Genomic DNA, 13,515 nt, shown 5'->3' on the forward strand with positions numbered 1-13,515 from the left:
TTCAGTAAAGGAGTTGACTATCCTAGGATCAAAGCACAACAACGACACTGACAGTGTGAACTATGCAATTTTTTTAACCACAATAATTTATCTGTGCAGATGTCTGGAAGAATGTGAAAATAAAAACCAAGGGCAGATTGAACAGATCCTTTACCTTAGGAGTTGGAAACAGGACAGATCATTCTTACGAAAGGGTATGAAACTGGAATATTAGCAAGTTACTTTCAGATTTTGCAAAATTACTTTAACTTTGGACATTGTCCGTGACAGTGCTTTCAAGACATTCCAGTTTATTTGCATTCTCAGCTGCTCTTCTTTGGATACTTTGATTTCTGAAATAGACAAGAATGAGATTTCAATGTATGTTTAGACTGGGAGAGGATGATCAGATGTATATGGCTATAAAACCACATCTGTTAATGTCTCTAAATGATGCTACAGCTGCTGAAAATCGTAACATTTACTTGTCTAGGTTATCAACTAAATGAAAATTATATTTACAACTGGATTTTTCATCAAATACATGGGATTATCAAAGGTAACATTTCAAAAGGAATTGAGTTAGGAGACTAAATCACATTGACTTTCAATACAATGCAGGCATCTATGTGACATAAATATGTGACATATATAGATTAGTATTTTTAATACTAACCTATGTCAAAGGCATGAGGCCTTTTGTTGAGTTGGGAAACAGCACATTGGAATTGGGAAGAAGCCAAGGGAAAGGGAGGGGCAGAGGAAGCGTAACAGGGGGCACAGCATTTTTAGAGACCATTGTTCAGTGAAGCGTGGTTTTGCCCTCAACCAGGAATAGGTGGAAGGCTTCCTCATGCTGCCGTGAAGGAAGATTAGTGCCGCCTTCTGCCTGGTGTTTGGATTTGTTGTGATTTAGGCCAACTAAATCAGCTTGTAATATTCAAAACAGCATGGCTTTGACAATCCTTTGTCATAGTCAGAAGATATGAAGATCAGTCCCATAGTGGAGCAATGGACAATGAGGCCACAGTCAGTGGCAGAATGGGTGGTAGGATAGCAAGAGCTGCAGGAGGCTGTAAAGCACGTGGAGGCCCAGAAATAATCCTTTTTCTAGCTATTGAACTGGGATCAGATACGTCACACAAGGTAATGGCACACAAGGAGAGGGAATGCTACTATGGCAGAAGCTCCTTTATAGATGTTTGAGTGATCTGTGAGACCCACAAATGCCCCAGGTATGTATGGGCTGTCTTTCTGTGATCAGCATGGTGCATGGCACGGGGCATAAAGCTGCCATCCCTGACTGTAACAATGTGAGTGAACCTACTGATGATGATTTAGGCAGGAAATGTTCTTTTCAGACTCTTATCCAGGACAACATCACTGCAGCTCAGGAGTTTGTGCAGCTCACTCAGAAGCATGTTTCCCTGTTGAATCATTGATTTTGTAATAGCTTTCTATCTGGCACCATACAAAGAAAACTTTTGCTTCCAGCAATGTGTCTAGCCCTGAGGAAATGATATAACATGCAGAAAACTGATCGGAATTTTGACTTGGGCTTTAGACAACAAAAAGAGGCAAAAGCCTAAGGTCTTGAGCAATTAAGTTTGTCAACTCCTCCTGAACTTCTAGGCTGTTCTCCTTTCTGAGCTGGATCTAGTCTTCTCTGTCCACATACACGGGGAATCATGTTAGATAACAGAAGTGCTTTAGGAGGAGTGAGCACCTTAGGATAAAGTAGAGATCCTTAACGAGTCACAAAATTAATGCTATGGTTCCCTCATGTTAAGTACCTGCAGCTGTATCTCAAAGATTGCTGGAGAACTTCTAGAACTACAGTGGGAAGTACACAGGTAGCAGACAACTCAGAACTCCCAAAGCTGAGTAACAGGCTCAAAGTGTGTGTAAGGGGATGCAGCTGTGGATCCCACCATGTGGACAAACAGACACTGGTACTGAAGTCCAGTCAGGTGATGATGGCAAATGGCTATGACCCTGGTGCATATAGGTTTAGGCTTGAAACTGGGACCTAGGAGACTGATTTCTGTTATAGACCATTAATCACATTCTGTACACTTGTGTAACTGTCTAGAAGAAACATCCTTTCCTCTTATCACTTCAAAACAATGAAAGCCATGTCCAGAATGGTGGATCACTGGAGGATAATGGTGTACCCCAGAAAAACAGTCTCTGCAGGTTCACTTGAAAATACCCTGTGTTTCTGGGGCAGGCAGAATTCCAAGAGAGGTGGCCAGGTTGTTCAGTTCACTGTACAGATGACTGGCGAGTTGCCAGTTTACCCCATATAGGATTCCCAGTGCCATAGGTAGACAAACTGATGAGGACAGCACAGAATGAAGGGCTTCTCTTGATTCACTGTAAGATGAGGTCATTCAATAGCGACAGTATCCCAGGCTGCATTAGGAAGTGCAGGTCAAGGGATCCTTTCCCTCTGCTCAGTGCTGGTGAGACACATCTGGAGTGCTGGGTCCAGTGCTGTACTAACCAGTATAAGAAAAATATGGACTTACTGGATTGAGTGCAACAAAGAGCAATAAAACCAATTATGAGACTGAAGCATCTTTCATGAGAGTACAGGCTGAGAAAGCTTGGAAAAGAGAAGGCTCAGGGGGATCTTATCAGTATGTGTAAGTACCTGATGGGAGAGAATTAAGAAAAGAAACCCAGACTCTTCTCAGTGGTTCCTAGTTACAGGGCAAGAGGAAATGGGCACAAACTGAAACACGGGACTAGACTACCTCAAGAGCTCCTTTTCAACCTAAACAATTCTGTGATTCCTTAAAGACATTGCTGCATTTCTTGTGTGCAATTTAACAAGTCTTACGGCCATCTATGGAATTTTCTCCCTTTCCATTATTATACATAAAGTAGCACCAGGGAATATTGAACCTGCAGGAAAAAAACAGAGACCGAAAATAAAAATGTGACCTGATATATCCTTCACCTGAGGAAGTTGCACAGATTTGGATACTTTGCCAAGAACCTACATGCCACACTATACTCAATAGTAATGTAATTCAGTGTTGAGTGTTACTTACCAAAAATCTGATCAGATTTTGCTTTTTGATGAAAAACACCACCAAATTGTCAGTAATTGTCCTGTCTCATTTGAGATACAAAGGTGAGTGGGGAAGCTGAAAATGTCATTTGTTTAGTAGGGAAATGTGGCCATGACATTCTACCGCAATTTTGGAAAACAGAAAAGAAGTGTTAAATTCAAGGTTGCGCTGTCCAAACTAACCTCAACAATTCAAATACGTGTCTCGGCAGAGGATCTAAATGACTCGTCAGAGAAAACCTATCTTAGATCTCAAAACAGAAGCTACAAGACAGGCTAAGAAGTTGTCAGGGGGGTTTATAACCAGGTCAAATGAGCACCTTTCTAACTATATGGAATTACTAACTAAGTGTAAGAAAACACTTTGTGAGGTGGTAATCAAAGAAACCAAAAAATAGTTGCAGAAAATAGCTCATTTAAGCATCTTTGAAAAGATTGTTTTAGCTGGTAGTATCTGCAATTTGTATTGATTCCTAGAAGGGTACTAAAAAATGAATCAGATAAATTGACCCAATCTGATGCTTTGCACTGATGAAATGCAAAAGACTTGGGGAACAGCCACTGAAAAAACAATCAAGTTAATTAATGAATATTGGCAAGGTCTGTTATTCCTGAAAACCAAGAGTTACATTAACTGCCTTTCTAGTCCCTATATCAGCTGTACCTATACCACATTCTGCTGTAGGGCTAGATGGAACGGTTTGGTAACTTGCGGATGAAGTACTTTGATACTATGGATATTCATACATACGTCTTGATACATCACCTTGCGAACTCAGTCCTTGCAAAGAGAGCTCCTCAAGTCTCTAAGGTCTTTTTCTCCAGCAGTGTCACATAATTGACTGCAGGTTTTAGTAATATCTAATAAGGTATTTAGACCCTGTGCAGCCTAGTTACTGTGGGTTTAATCAAAGGAAGTCTCCATTTCTCTCACATCAAATATAAGCCACTACTTATCTTCACCCCCAAAGTCCCCCAATGCCCTATTTCCAGCTTTCTTATGATCTCTTGTTCGCTACTGTGAATCTATAAGTCAGTGAGTTACTTATCCATGTGAAGCCATACCTTGGATTCCTGCTGATTTTAATTCCTGTTTTAAGGCCTTTTATTTAACACAGAACCAAAGTTTCTGACGTACTTAGAGCAACAAACCTTCAGAGTCTTGGTTAGATCTTCTCTAACGCTCAACTGTCCTTCTAGTTCATAGCCAGATCCAGGCTTTCGCATCCTTCTCGTTTACAGCTTGTCTTAGTAGACTTCTCCTATACTTCAAATACTTTCCTAAATTCTTCCTGCTATCAATGAGTCTTTCACAAAGTGCTTTTTGATCTTGACCTTCCCCCTTCACTCTCAGCATGAGCTACAAGAGCTAAAGCTTCCAGTGTGCACCTGTGTGCCCAGAATGAGGCCTGGGATGACATGGTCTGGACAAAAAGTGGCTTAAAATGTTCTTCCTGCACATTCTTAGCAATACTTTTTCTGATTACCATCAACAATATTACCACTGCACTCTCATCTACTCATATAATCAGGTTATCATTATCAACTTGGACCTCTAACTGGGCCTCATTCCCACACTTTGTCTTGCAGATATTTCTGTGCAACACCTGTAAGATACTTTTTCACCCATGTAGTTAAAATTCTCATCCAATTCTCAACTCTTCATACCTTGCATACTGAAACCACCTTCTCTCTGGCTTTCATAAATGCTTCCTTGTCTGTCTACCTCTCACTTTGGCCAGATCTCTCTTAACATCTTCCACTGCTTCGCCTTTTATACTGCAACATATGCCACAAACCCTCACACTGACTTGCCCCTGTACAAAGATTTCTGAGTCTGCTTCCTGGAAAGTTGTTCACTGTTGAGAGGCCAGCTGGTTCATGAGAGCAGCCTATGTTTCAAAGAAGCACCTTGATGTTTTTTCCCCTCTGCCCTCCCTGCAAACATCTGCAAAGTTCCCTTATTGTACCCTTCAGATCCTTCTTTTGTGATGCTATAGGAAAAATGCTGCCTTGCTGAGACCACAGCTTGTCATGCTGACCAGTACTAACTCAGTGTCTCCTTATTCTCTTAATCTTTCAGTATCCACTTTTCCCTATTCTTCTGGACTCACATGGCAAGGTTTTCCTGACAGAGGTCATAGCTTTTGCTGTGTTAGTACAATTTCTGACATGCTGGAGTTCTGTTGGGGGCCTCTGGGTGTAAGTACAATAAAAAAAAAAAAAAAATCCATTCTAAGCTTTGAATACAACACTGAATAGTGTCTATTTAATACACAGGGCTAAACAGACACATTCATTAGCAGTCTGAACAGAGCTGCAGCTCCAAATTAACTTCAAACAAGTGTTTTGCAAATGAAGAGCCAGAAAGAAATCAGTCTATCCCCCCTCTACCTCATTTTCAGATCACAGTATGACAGAATATATCTGTAAGTAAGATCACTGCTATATTTTCAAAGATGTTAGAATATTTTTGTTTAAAACCAAATCAAACTAACAAGACAAAAGAATTAAAAACTATTCCCACCTGTTTGAAATCAGCACAGTTACCATGACTTTAACAGCACAATATACTTAGAAAAAACTCACACTGTTGATTAGGGGAGCAATTCCTTGCTGATGAATTTTTAGTTTAGCACTTCCCTTACTCTGGGCAGAGAAATCATTCCAGTTAGCTTTACTTTTCCACACTGAACACTACAGCAGTGGTGGTTAGTTGCCACCTCAGAAATGCATGATTGGAATGCTGTGGTAGCTACAGCACCCTAATGATATAGGTAAGTCAAGCTTCAAACAGAGGCATTATGTTTTATTGTAGCATCAGCAATAGATGCAAAAAGCTGACTTAAGATCTAAGTTAATGAAATGCTTTCTTCTTAAAATACATTTTTGAATCATTCTTCTTACCTCTTTTTTAGCAAAATACAAATTCTGACCTACCCTACTTAGGAACTCTCAAAAAGGAGAGCACCTATTATTAACAACTTACCATTTCATGTGGTATATTCAGTAAACCTGAACCTCCAGGTTTTGCAGCTTGAATTTAGCTTGCTAAACCTTCCTTTCTTGTTTACTGTAGGCGTCTATCATTGACCTTCTGCTTTTTATTTCTGCTAGGCAGACTATATGGCATTCGTATTCTAGCAGCCTGACTCGACATAAGGACATACAGCGGAGTCAGTAAACTTTTTGTTCCTTCCTAAAGACTGTGCAGTTCACTCGCCGTGGAACAAGAGTGGCACCCAGTGGCCAGAGAGCTTGGTTCGATAGTCATGCCCTGAAGTTTTTGTCTTCTGCATTTTAAAAATCCCCTTCCTGCATTCTGAAGACAGAAATTCTTCCATCTTCAAGCTCAAAGATGCCTCTCCCACCTCTGTACTTGAAAGACAGAAGCTAGAGAACTGAAGCTAAGAGGTTTCCTCTCTGTATTTCCTGAATATCACCTTTCCTGAGAGCATAAATAACCCACCACAGGTATAAGGCATTTCTAAATGCTTATTTCTGAGGGACCAGGCAGCGACTGATTTGCCTGACAGAAGCACAGGAGGAGGACTTCAAGGACCTCATCTAACTCGAACACATTGTCCAGCAAGTCCAGATGAGGTAAACATGTTTTTAAACTGTCCTGCAGAAAATGTAGCAGCAGGAAAGGAAAACCCAGGGATGGAGCCTGCTTTGTGATCCCCCCTCATGGGGAACATACAGACTCTGTGCTGCTCCCTGTCCTTGCCTGGGTTTTGCAAGACCATAAATTAGATTGTTGCAAAGGAGGCATAGATGGTGATAGTGTGGTGATGAACACTGTTACCTGTGCGACAGTACACATTTCATGTGCTTCTCAGAGGTCCATGTAATTTTGTATTCATTTTTCATGATACACAACCAGAGTGTAAAAGTCTGGGCTTCAGCTGATATATCCTGTACTTTGAATTAAATTCTTTGTGGGAGCTGTTGAAAGCAGTAAGAAAGCTTTTACTCTTTTTTTCTTTAACTTAGGGATACTTCATGCTTAAAACTGGAGCATCAATTTTGAAAATACTCTGCCAGAGAGCCTAATTAAGATGCAAACAGCTATTACCCTCATAGGAACATTCTCCAGGATGCAGACTTGAGCGCTCGGTGAACATGACCAAGCTCACTAGAACACCAATGTTTCACAATGCTATACAATTCCCCATGATAAGGGTGCTAATAGTGCAGCAGCTTGCAGTGCTCAGTCTGGGTCTGCACTTTTGGGTCCTACCTGCGGTGTGTAAATCCCTATTTCAATAGAGGTGAGCAGATAACGTAAGTGAGAGTAGTCTTGATTCTCCTGAATCCTGGCATTTCTAAAATTTTCCTCAAACTTTGCACTATGTGATATCCCTTCCAAATGTCCTAGCACTTAGAATGATATGATCAAGTGGAAATCAAAACTGTCAACTAAAAATAAACTTTCTAGTGTGGATAGCTACAACTAGAGCTTGACAATGTTGCCCAAGTAGATTAAACAGCTCACAAATCAAAAGGCACATCAGCAGAATCAAGCATTAAAAGAAATTCTAATGTTTTAAAATAAATATAATGATTTTTAGACATCTGCTGTGGCAATACTGAAAGCCATGGATCTTTGTACTTCCTGAGTTATGTTAGGAAAGAACTCAGCAGTCTGGACAGAAATTTCTGCCAGATTTTCTGTTAACAGGAAGTCTTTGTTCCTTGAGTGTTTAGTTTTTGCTACACAACATTATTGAAGTGGTAACAAGGAAAATACTGTTCTTGATCATAATGTGGCCTGATGAATCAACAGTGGTAGACTGACAAAAGTAGGAACATTTTCCCCATAACTGGATTGTTTTGCTCTAGGGGAAGAAATTGATGTAATAATATTCCAGTTTATTTCACACTGAATATAACCATTGCACTGAGCAGAACATACAGTTCAAAAAAGGTATGCTAAAATGCATTGCCTCCACCATCAAAGAGCAAGAAACCATCTTACAGATCCTCTACAGAGTTAATACTGAAAATGTTTCATGACAGTTTTGCGCTTTTTTTGCAGCCTGTGGCTTCTAAAATTACTGTGACTATGCAAATGTACATCTCTCTGCTGTTATCTTACCTAAAATTTTTCCCATTTGCTAATTTATTTTCTTCAGCATTTTATCTGGTCACAGAAGTTTCCCTGAGGGAGGACAGTCACTTGTTTGTACAGTGCCTGGTGCAATGGGCTCCTAAAATCTCTTGAAGATCCTTATGAGATCATAGAAATAATAGAACAGAAATAATCAACATTTTATTTTAACAAACAATAGAAAACAGTGTCTTTGAGAACAAGCTGAAGAATAGAGGCCTTGTGGTATGAAAATACTTCCAGCAGGGTAGAAAAGATTTTCTGTATCTATCTAACCTCTTTTGGGTGTTACATTTCCTCATAATTTTTAAATGCATCTGGCCATTTACAACTTCTCATCTTATTTACCTTAAGCTGATGTAAAATAACTGTCAAATAGATTTGTCTCAGAATTCAAATGGAGTGTGTCATTTCAAGAGCATGTGTGAACACTGTTTTCTATAACATGATACTATAACACAACACTAGTAACAATCCCAAGCAACACAATCATTTTAGGTCAGTAATAATGTACATACTTTTAGAGGGGGTTGTTTTTAAGTTGTAACAACCTGAACTTAGAACCAGTAAATAATTAGAATCTATGAATAAGCTCAGCAAGTCTGTAAAGTTGAAAATTGAAATTGCTACTGAAATTCTACAATTACTGTGCAAGCTTTCCACTGGTGCACATGCTTTTTCATACTTAAGGTTGCAACTTTTCTTTCAACCCTTGCAATGCTGGCAGGTGAACCTGATCTGAAGCTGCAGTCAAAAAAAGCACTCCAAGTGATCCTATAAGGGTATCTCTGCACAACTAATCTCAGGACCTGAATCTGAGCTGCTTCAGATGCCCAGTTTATCTTTCCCTGGCATCTATCTGATCTGTGGAAAATGTGCTGAACGTTTCATTGGTTTCAAAATTAGCATGCTATGTCTCCAAGGTCAAGACAGAATTGAATGATTACGTCAGTCAGATGGTGGATTCCTGCCATTCTCAAAATAAAGTATTTCACCAGCATTCCAAAATTCTGTATTATTTTATTTTTCTGTCAACTGCTCTCACCCTGGAAGAAGGGAAGAAAATACATTAAAAACTTAATAGATTCTTGGGCTGAACTCCAGCATAGAATTTGTCATTGTCCAAAGCCTAACTTGAGGGGTCATTAAAGTTATGTTATTGTCATTTATAGTAGTGCTCTCCATATTCCAGCTGCTTTCTACATACTTAAGGACTGTCCTGTACATGGTGCTCATAACCCTTTGTTGTTACACAAATGCCAGAAAGTCGTTTCTGTCACCAAAGACTTTACATTCAAAGCAGGTAAGACAGCTATAAGGCAGTGAATGTACAGAGGAATGCACAGTACCTCCCAACAATCACACAGATCATTGGGACAGGTGGGAACAAAATCTTTATCTCCCCACTTATGGGTCACTGCCTTGTCAGTGGCACTACAATGACTCCTCAAGGTTCTCTTCTGGACAGTGAAATCTGGAAAACAAACCGTTCACATACAGTGTGCAGGTCATTAGAAGGCCACCTTCTTAACAGTGGCAGAGCTTGAGATGTGACACAATAGCTAGAGTAATGCAGAAGATCTTCCAGTAGCTAGTAGTAGATCTTCTTCCTGCAGACTTAGAGGCACATAATCAGAAGTGTCTTGCAGTGACAATTCCAACAGTCAAAGGAGAAAGCATTTTCCATTAAGAGGCTGGAGAGTCACAGGGTGGGTGTGAGGCATTCACAGAAATGGACAAATTCTTTCTAGTTTCTTTTTCTCACATCTACTCTGTGAACTTTGTGAGGACCATAAGAAGGAAGTGCTCTTCCTACAGGCCCTATGTAACCTGCAGAGGAACAACAGGGCTGGGATAAGCAGATGAAAATTCGGAAGGCTCACTTCTCCTCTTACAGAATATGCAAAACTTAGTTGTAGGCATCTTCTATAAATGACCCAATGATGTGATGAATTAAGGCTCAACTCATCCACTTTCCCTTCATGAGTTTTAGGGGCCACCTTGACTCTCCAACCCATACACTGCTACCCCTATAGCTACTTTAGGAGTCTGGAAAACATGTCACATATAAACTGGAAATATTATTTTAGCAAGTGATTTTTCTACCAAAATTTTTCTACAAGTAGACCTATAAGCACAGATTGCTATATTTCTTTCAAGTACTTAAATATAAATCTATTATATCTTGTTATTATTACAATAAGAGTTATGGCCACATTAAAAAAAAAAAATGGAAACTGATATATGTGCATCTAATCAAGAAAGAGCTTGTGCTTTAACTATGACAGAACAGTATTTGTATACAAATACTGAGTAGACTTGAGGTTGCAAGATGAAAATGTCAGTCATAGAGACAATCAGGTATGAAATGAATTCTTAAAAAAATTTTTATATAATTAGAAAAACTTTTAAACTGGCATCTTTTTTGCTTTAGAGCTAACATAGCCTGGGTGCCTCAGCTGGTCATAAAGCTGATTCATCCCATGCCATTTTCACACTTGCTCCTCATAAGAACCAGTCCATATTCCTTCAAATTTCTTCAGATTTTAAGTAGGAAAATCACCATTATTTTCTCACAAAGCCCTTTTGGAACTGGGCAAAGTAACAAATTTAATTTGAAATCCCACATTTTCACCAACAGGTGGAGCTTACATTTTATATTTCATTTATCATTACTTTAAATTTAAATAATCTATATTAAGACAAATATTTTATAGCCCACAAACTGAAAACTCCAGTGTTTCAGGTAAGATTAGGACCACAGTTTTTATTCCAATATTCCACTGTATGTAAATAATAAACCCTGGGCCTGCTCCTTTTTTTTATTTACACCAACTGCAGTTTCCTGTTTTTAATGACTGCATAATTAGATCCATTTTCATTTTTAAGTGTGGCCCCTTTCCTATTGACATTCCTATTAAATGTTCACACACGTATTACTTATCTCATATGAATAGGTTTCAACTGTGATAAAACTGATGGGTCTCAGAACACAACTGAACCTGTATCTGTAAAGAGTTATTGATGCAGATATTGTGTATCAACATTCTTCCACTTAATTCTACACAGGACCACATTAAAATACATTGTTATTATTTAACTAGAAAAGGCTATTGATGGCTGAAGCTATGTCTAATGCACAAGGCTATTTAGAATTACACCCATTAATTATCCTGAGGAGTTACTTTTCACAAATCCTTTAATGTCTTCATTTTCCTATATCTATGTAACAACATCCTTGATTGTCCGTGGCTTTTTAGTAACTGTTGAGATTTCTGGAAACTTCTTAGTATTCACTTGCACTGTCATAATAATCAAGCAGGGAATTATAAAGGCAAAAATGGAAAAATAACCTTAAAATCCAACAGTTGTTCAAAACGTGCTGTGTAGAAGGGAACTTCCTTAATCCACCATGACAAAAGACATCACTGAAATACTCTGCCAAAATGGCTTCTGATGCTACCAGTGAATTTTAGGATGAGCAAAACTGGACAGTATTTTAAGAATATATACACAGATATAAATACACAGGCACATATATATGAACAGATGTACTTATATGTTGGTACAGGATATTGCAGCTAAAATTCTCTTGCAGCATGCATTTTTTCAGTTTATATAACTACTCCTAAAAACACTATTATTAAATCTGTTCCTTCAGTACTCATTTCCCAGCCAGATGAAGACATGCATGTTGTATGACTCCAACTGGAAAAACTTAAGATATACAGAAACATAGAAGCAGTCATCTTTTCAAAACAACAAACTACAGGTTCAGATCATACTCTTAAATCTTCATACACAGAAATTAGCAGAGTCAGACACCTGTGCAGTATCCAGACTAGCTGAAAAATGGCCTAGCAATTGGCTCAAATTAAAAAAAAACCCAAACAAACAAAAAACAACCTCCATTGCAAATATAGAAATGCAGCTCAATTCCAGTCTGATCAGCAAGTCTGTGAACCTGCATTCCCATTCCACTACTGTGTCGTTTGAAAACATACCATGAACATGCATGTGCCTGTTCTGGAGCCTGAAGAGTCTACCTATCTAAAAGGGTATCAGACAGATATGGATAAACTACACTTTGACCAACGATGACCACCAACACTGGCTTTTTTACTGCCTAGGATCACCTCTGCCGTGGTTAGGCACATCCAGAGTCATTGCCATTTCAGGCTCACGACAGCGGCCCATCCCCGCCAGCAGAGCCTACAGCTCCAACGGGGCCTTATTCTGGGGTCTCCTGCGCAGACGCTACAGGAACCCTCCCTGGCAGCCGCAGAAGCAGCAGGAAAATGAAACCTGAAGGGTTCACGCTGTGGGTACAGAAAGGCCTCCGAGGCCGGCCCGAGCTGGCAGGGCCGCTCCGTGAACACACCGACCCGCAGGAGCACCATTTTATTTTTTAAATTATGCCTTTTATGTTTTCTTTTTGCCTTTTTGGTTATGCATGAAGAATGGGAGGATTTGTATGATGGAGAATCACTTGGCTCATGTTCCTGGCGTGCAACAGCTCCTGGAGCTGTGTTAGCTGCGCACATTGGCCTTAAAGGGGAGATAGTTTCAGTGGGTTTCCGAGTCTTTATTTCAAATTCGAAATATACAACTGTAATTTTCTGCTCACAAATTAAATGCAGTGCTTGTTTATGTTAAGTGTGATACTTAAAAAAAAACCCAAACTCCTCTTAAGATGAGAACCATTATTTAAAAAACAATATAACATATGTTAATCCATTATTGTGTAGGCAGCTGTCTGTTTCCTCTTAAGCTATTTTTGAACTTTATCGATCTTACATTATCTTTCATCCTGTTACAGCATTTGTAACAGCTTCAAAGAAAGATTTGACAAATAATCGTAGATAGTGAATTTGTATGCCATATAATTGCTAGTGTAATGCTGAAAAATCTGTTAAGTAGTTTAGAGTTGAGATTTTTTCTATTCGGAAATAATTGCACTTAAAACATTTAGGAACACTTAAGTTTTAGTTAAGTTTTTTTTTCATACTCAAAATTTAGCTGTTTTGATGCTAAGAAAACCTTTTACTCAAAAACATTCAATGCAGATATTTTGTGAACAGTATGAGAAAGCAGCACTTTCCTTTGGCTTGGAGACCTGTGAAAGCTGTTTGTGCCCCTGAGCATATAAACATGATTCGATTGAAGATGGAACTAACAGTGGTGAATAGCTTATTTCAGCAGTTAAGCCACTTAACTGTTTATGGATTTGGATTTCTGTTCTTTAAGCCATTTTTCATTATTCTGATTTTAGGAACAATAAATATCCCCAAATGCCATCTTTCTAAAAGTTGACTTTGCTTTTGAATTGTGCTGTTTGTGTATC

The sequence above is a fragment of the Athene cunicularia genome, assembly GCF_003259725.1.
Source record: "Athene cunicularia isolate RWA chromosome 3 unlocalized genomic scaffold, athCun1 chr3_part1, whole genome shotgun sequence".
Taxonomy (NCBI): domain Eukaryota; kingdom Metazoa; phylum Chordata; class Aves; order Strigiformes; family Strigidae; genus Athene; species Athene cunicularia.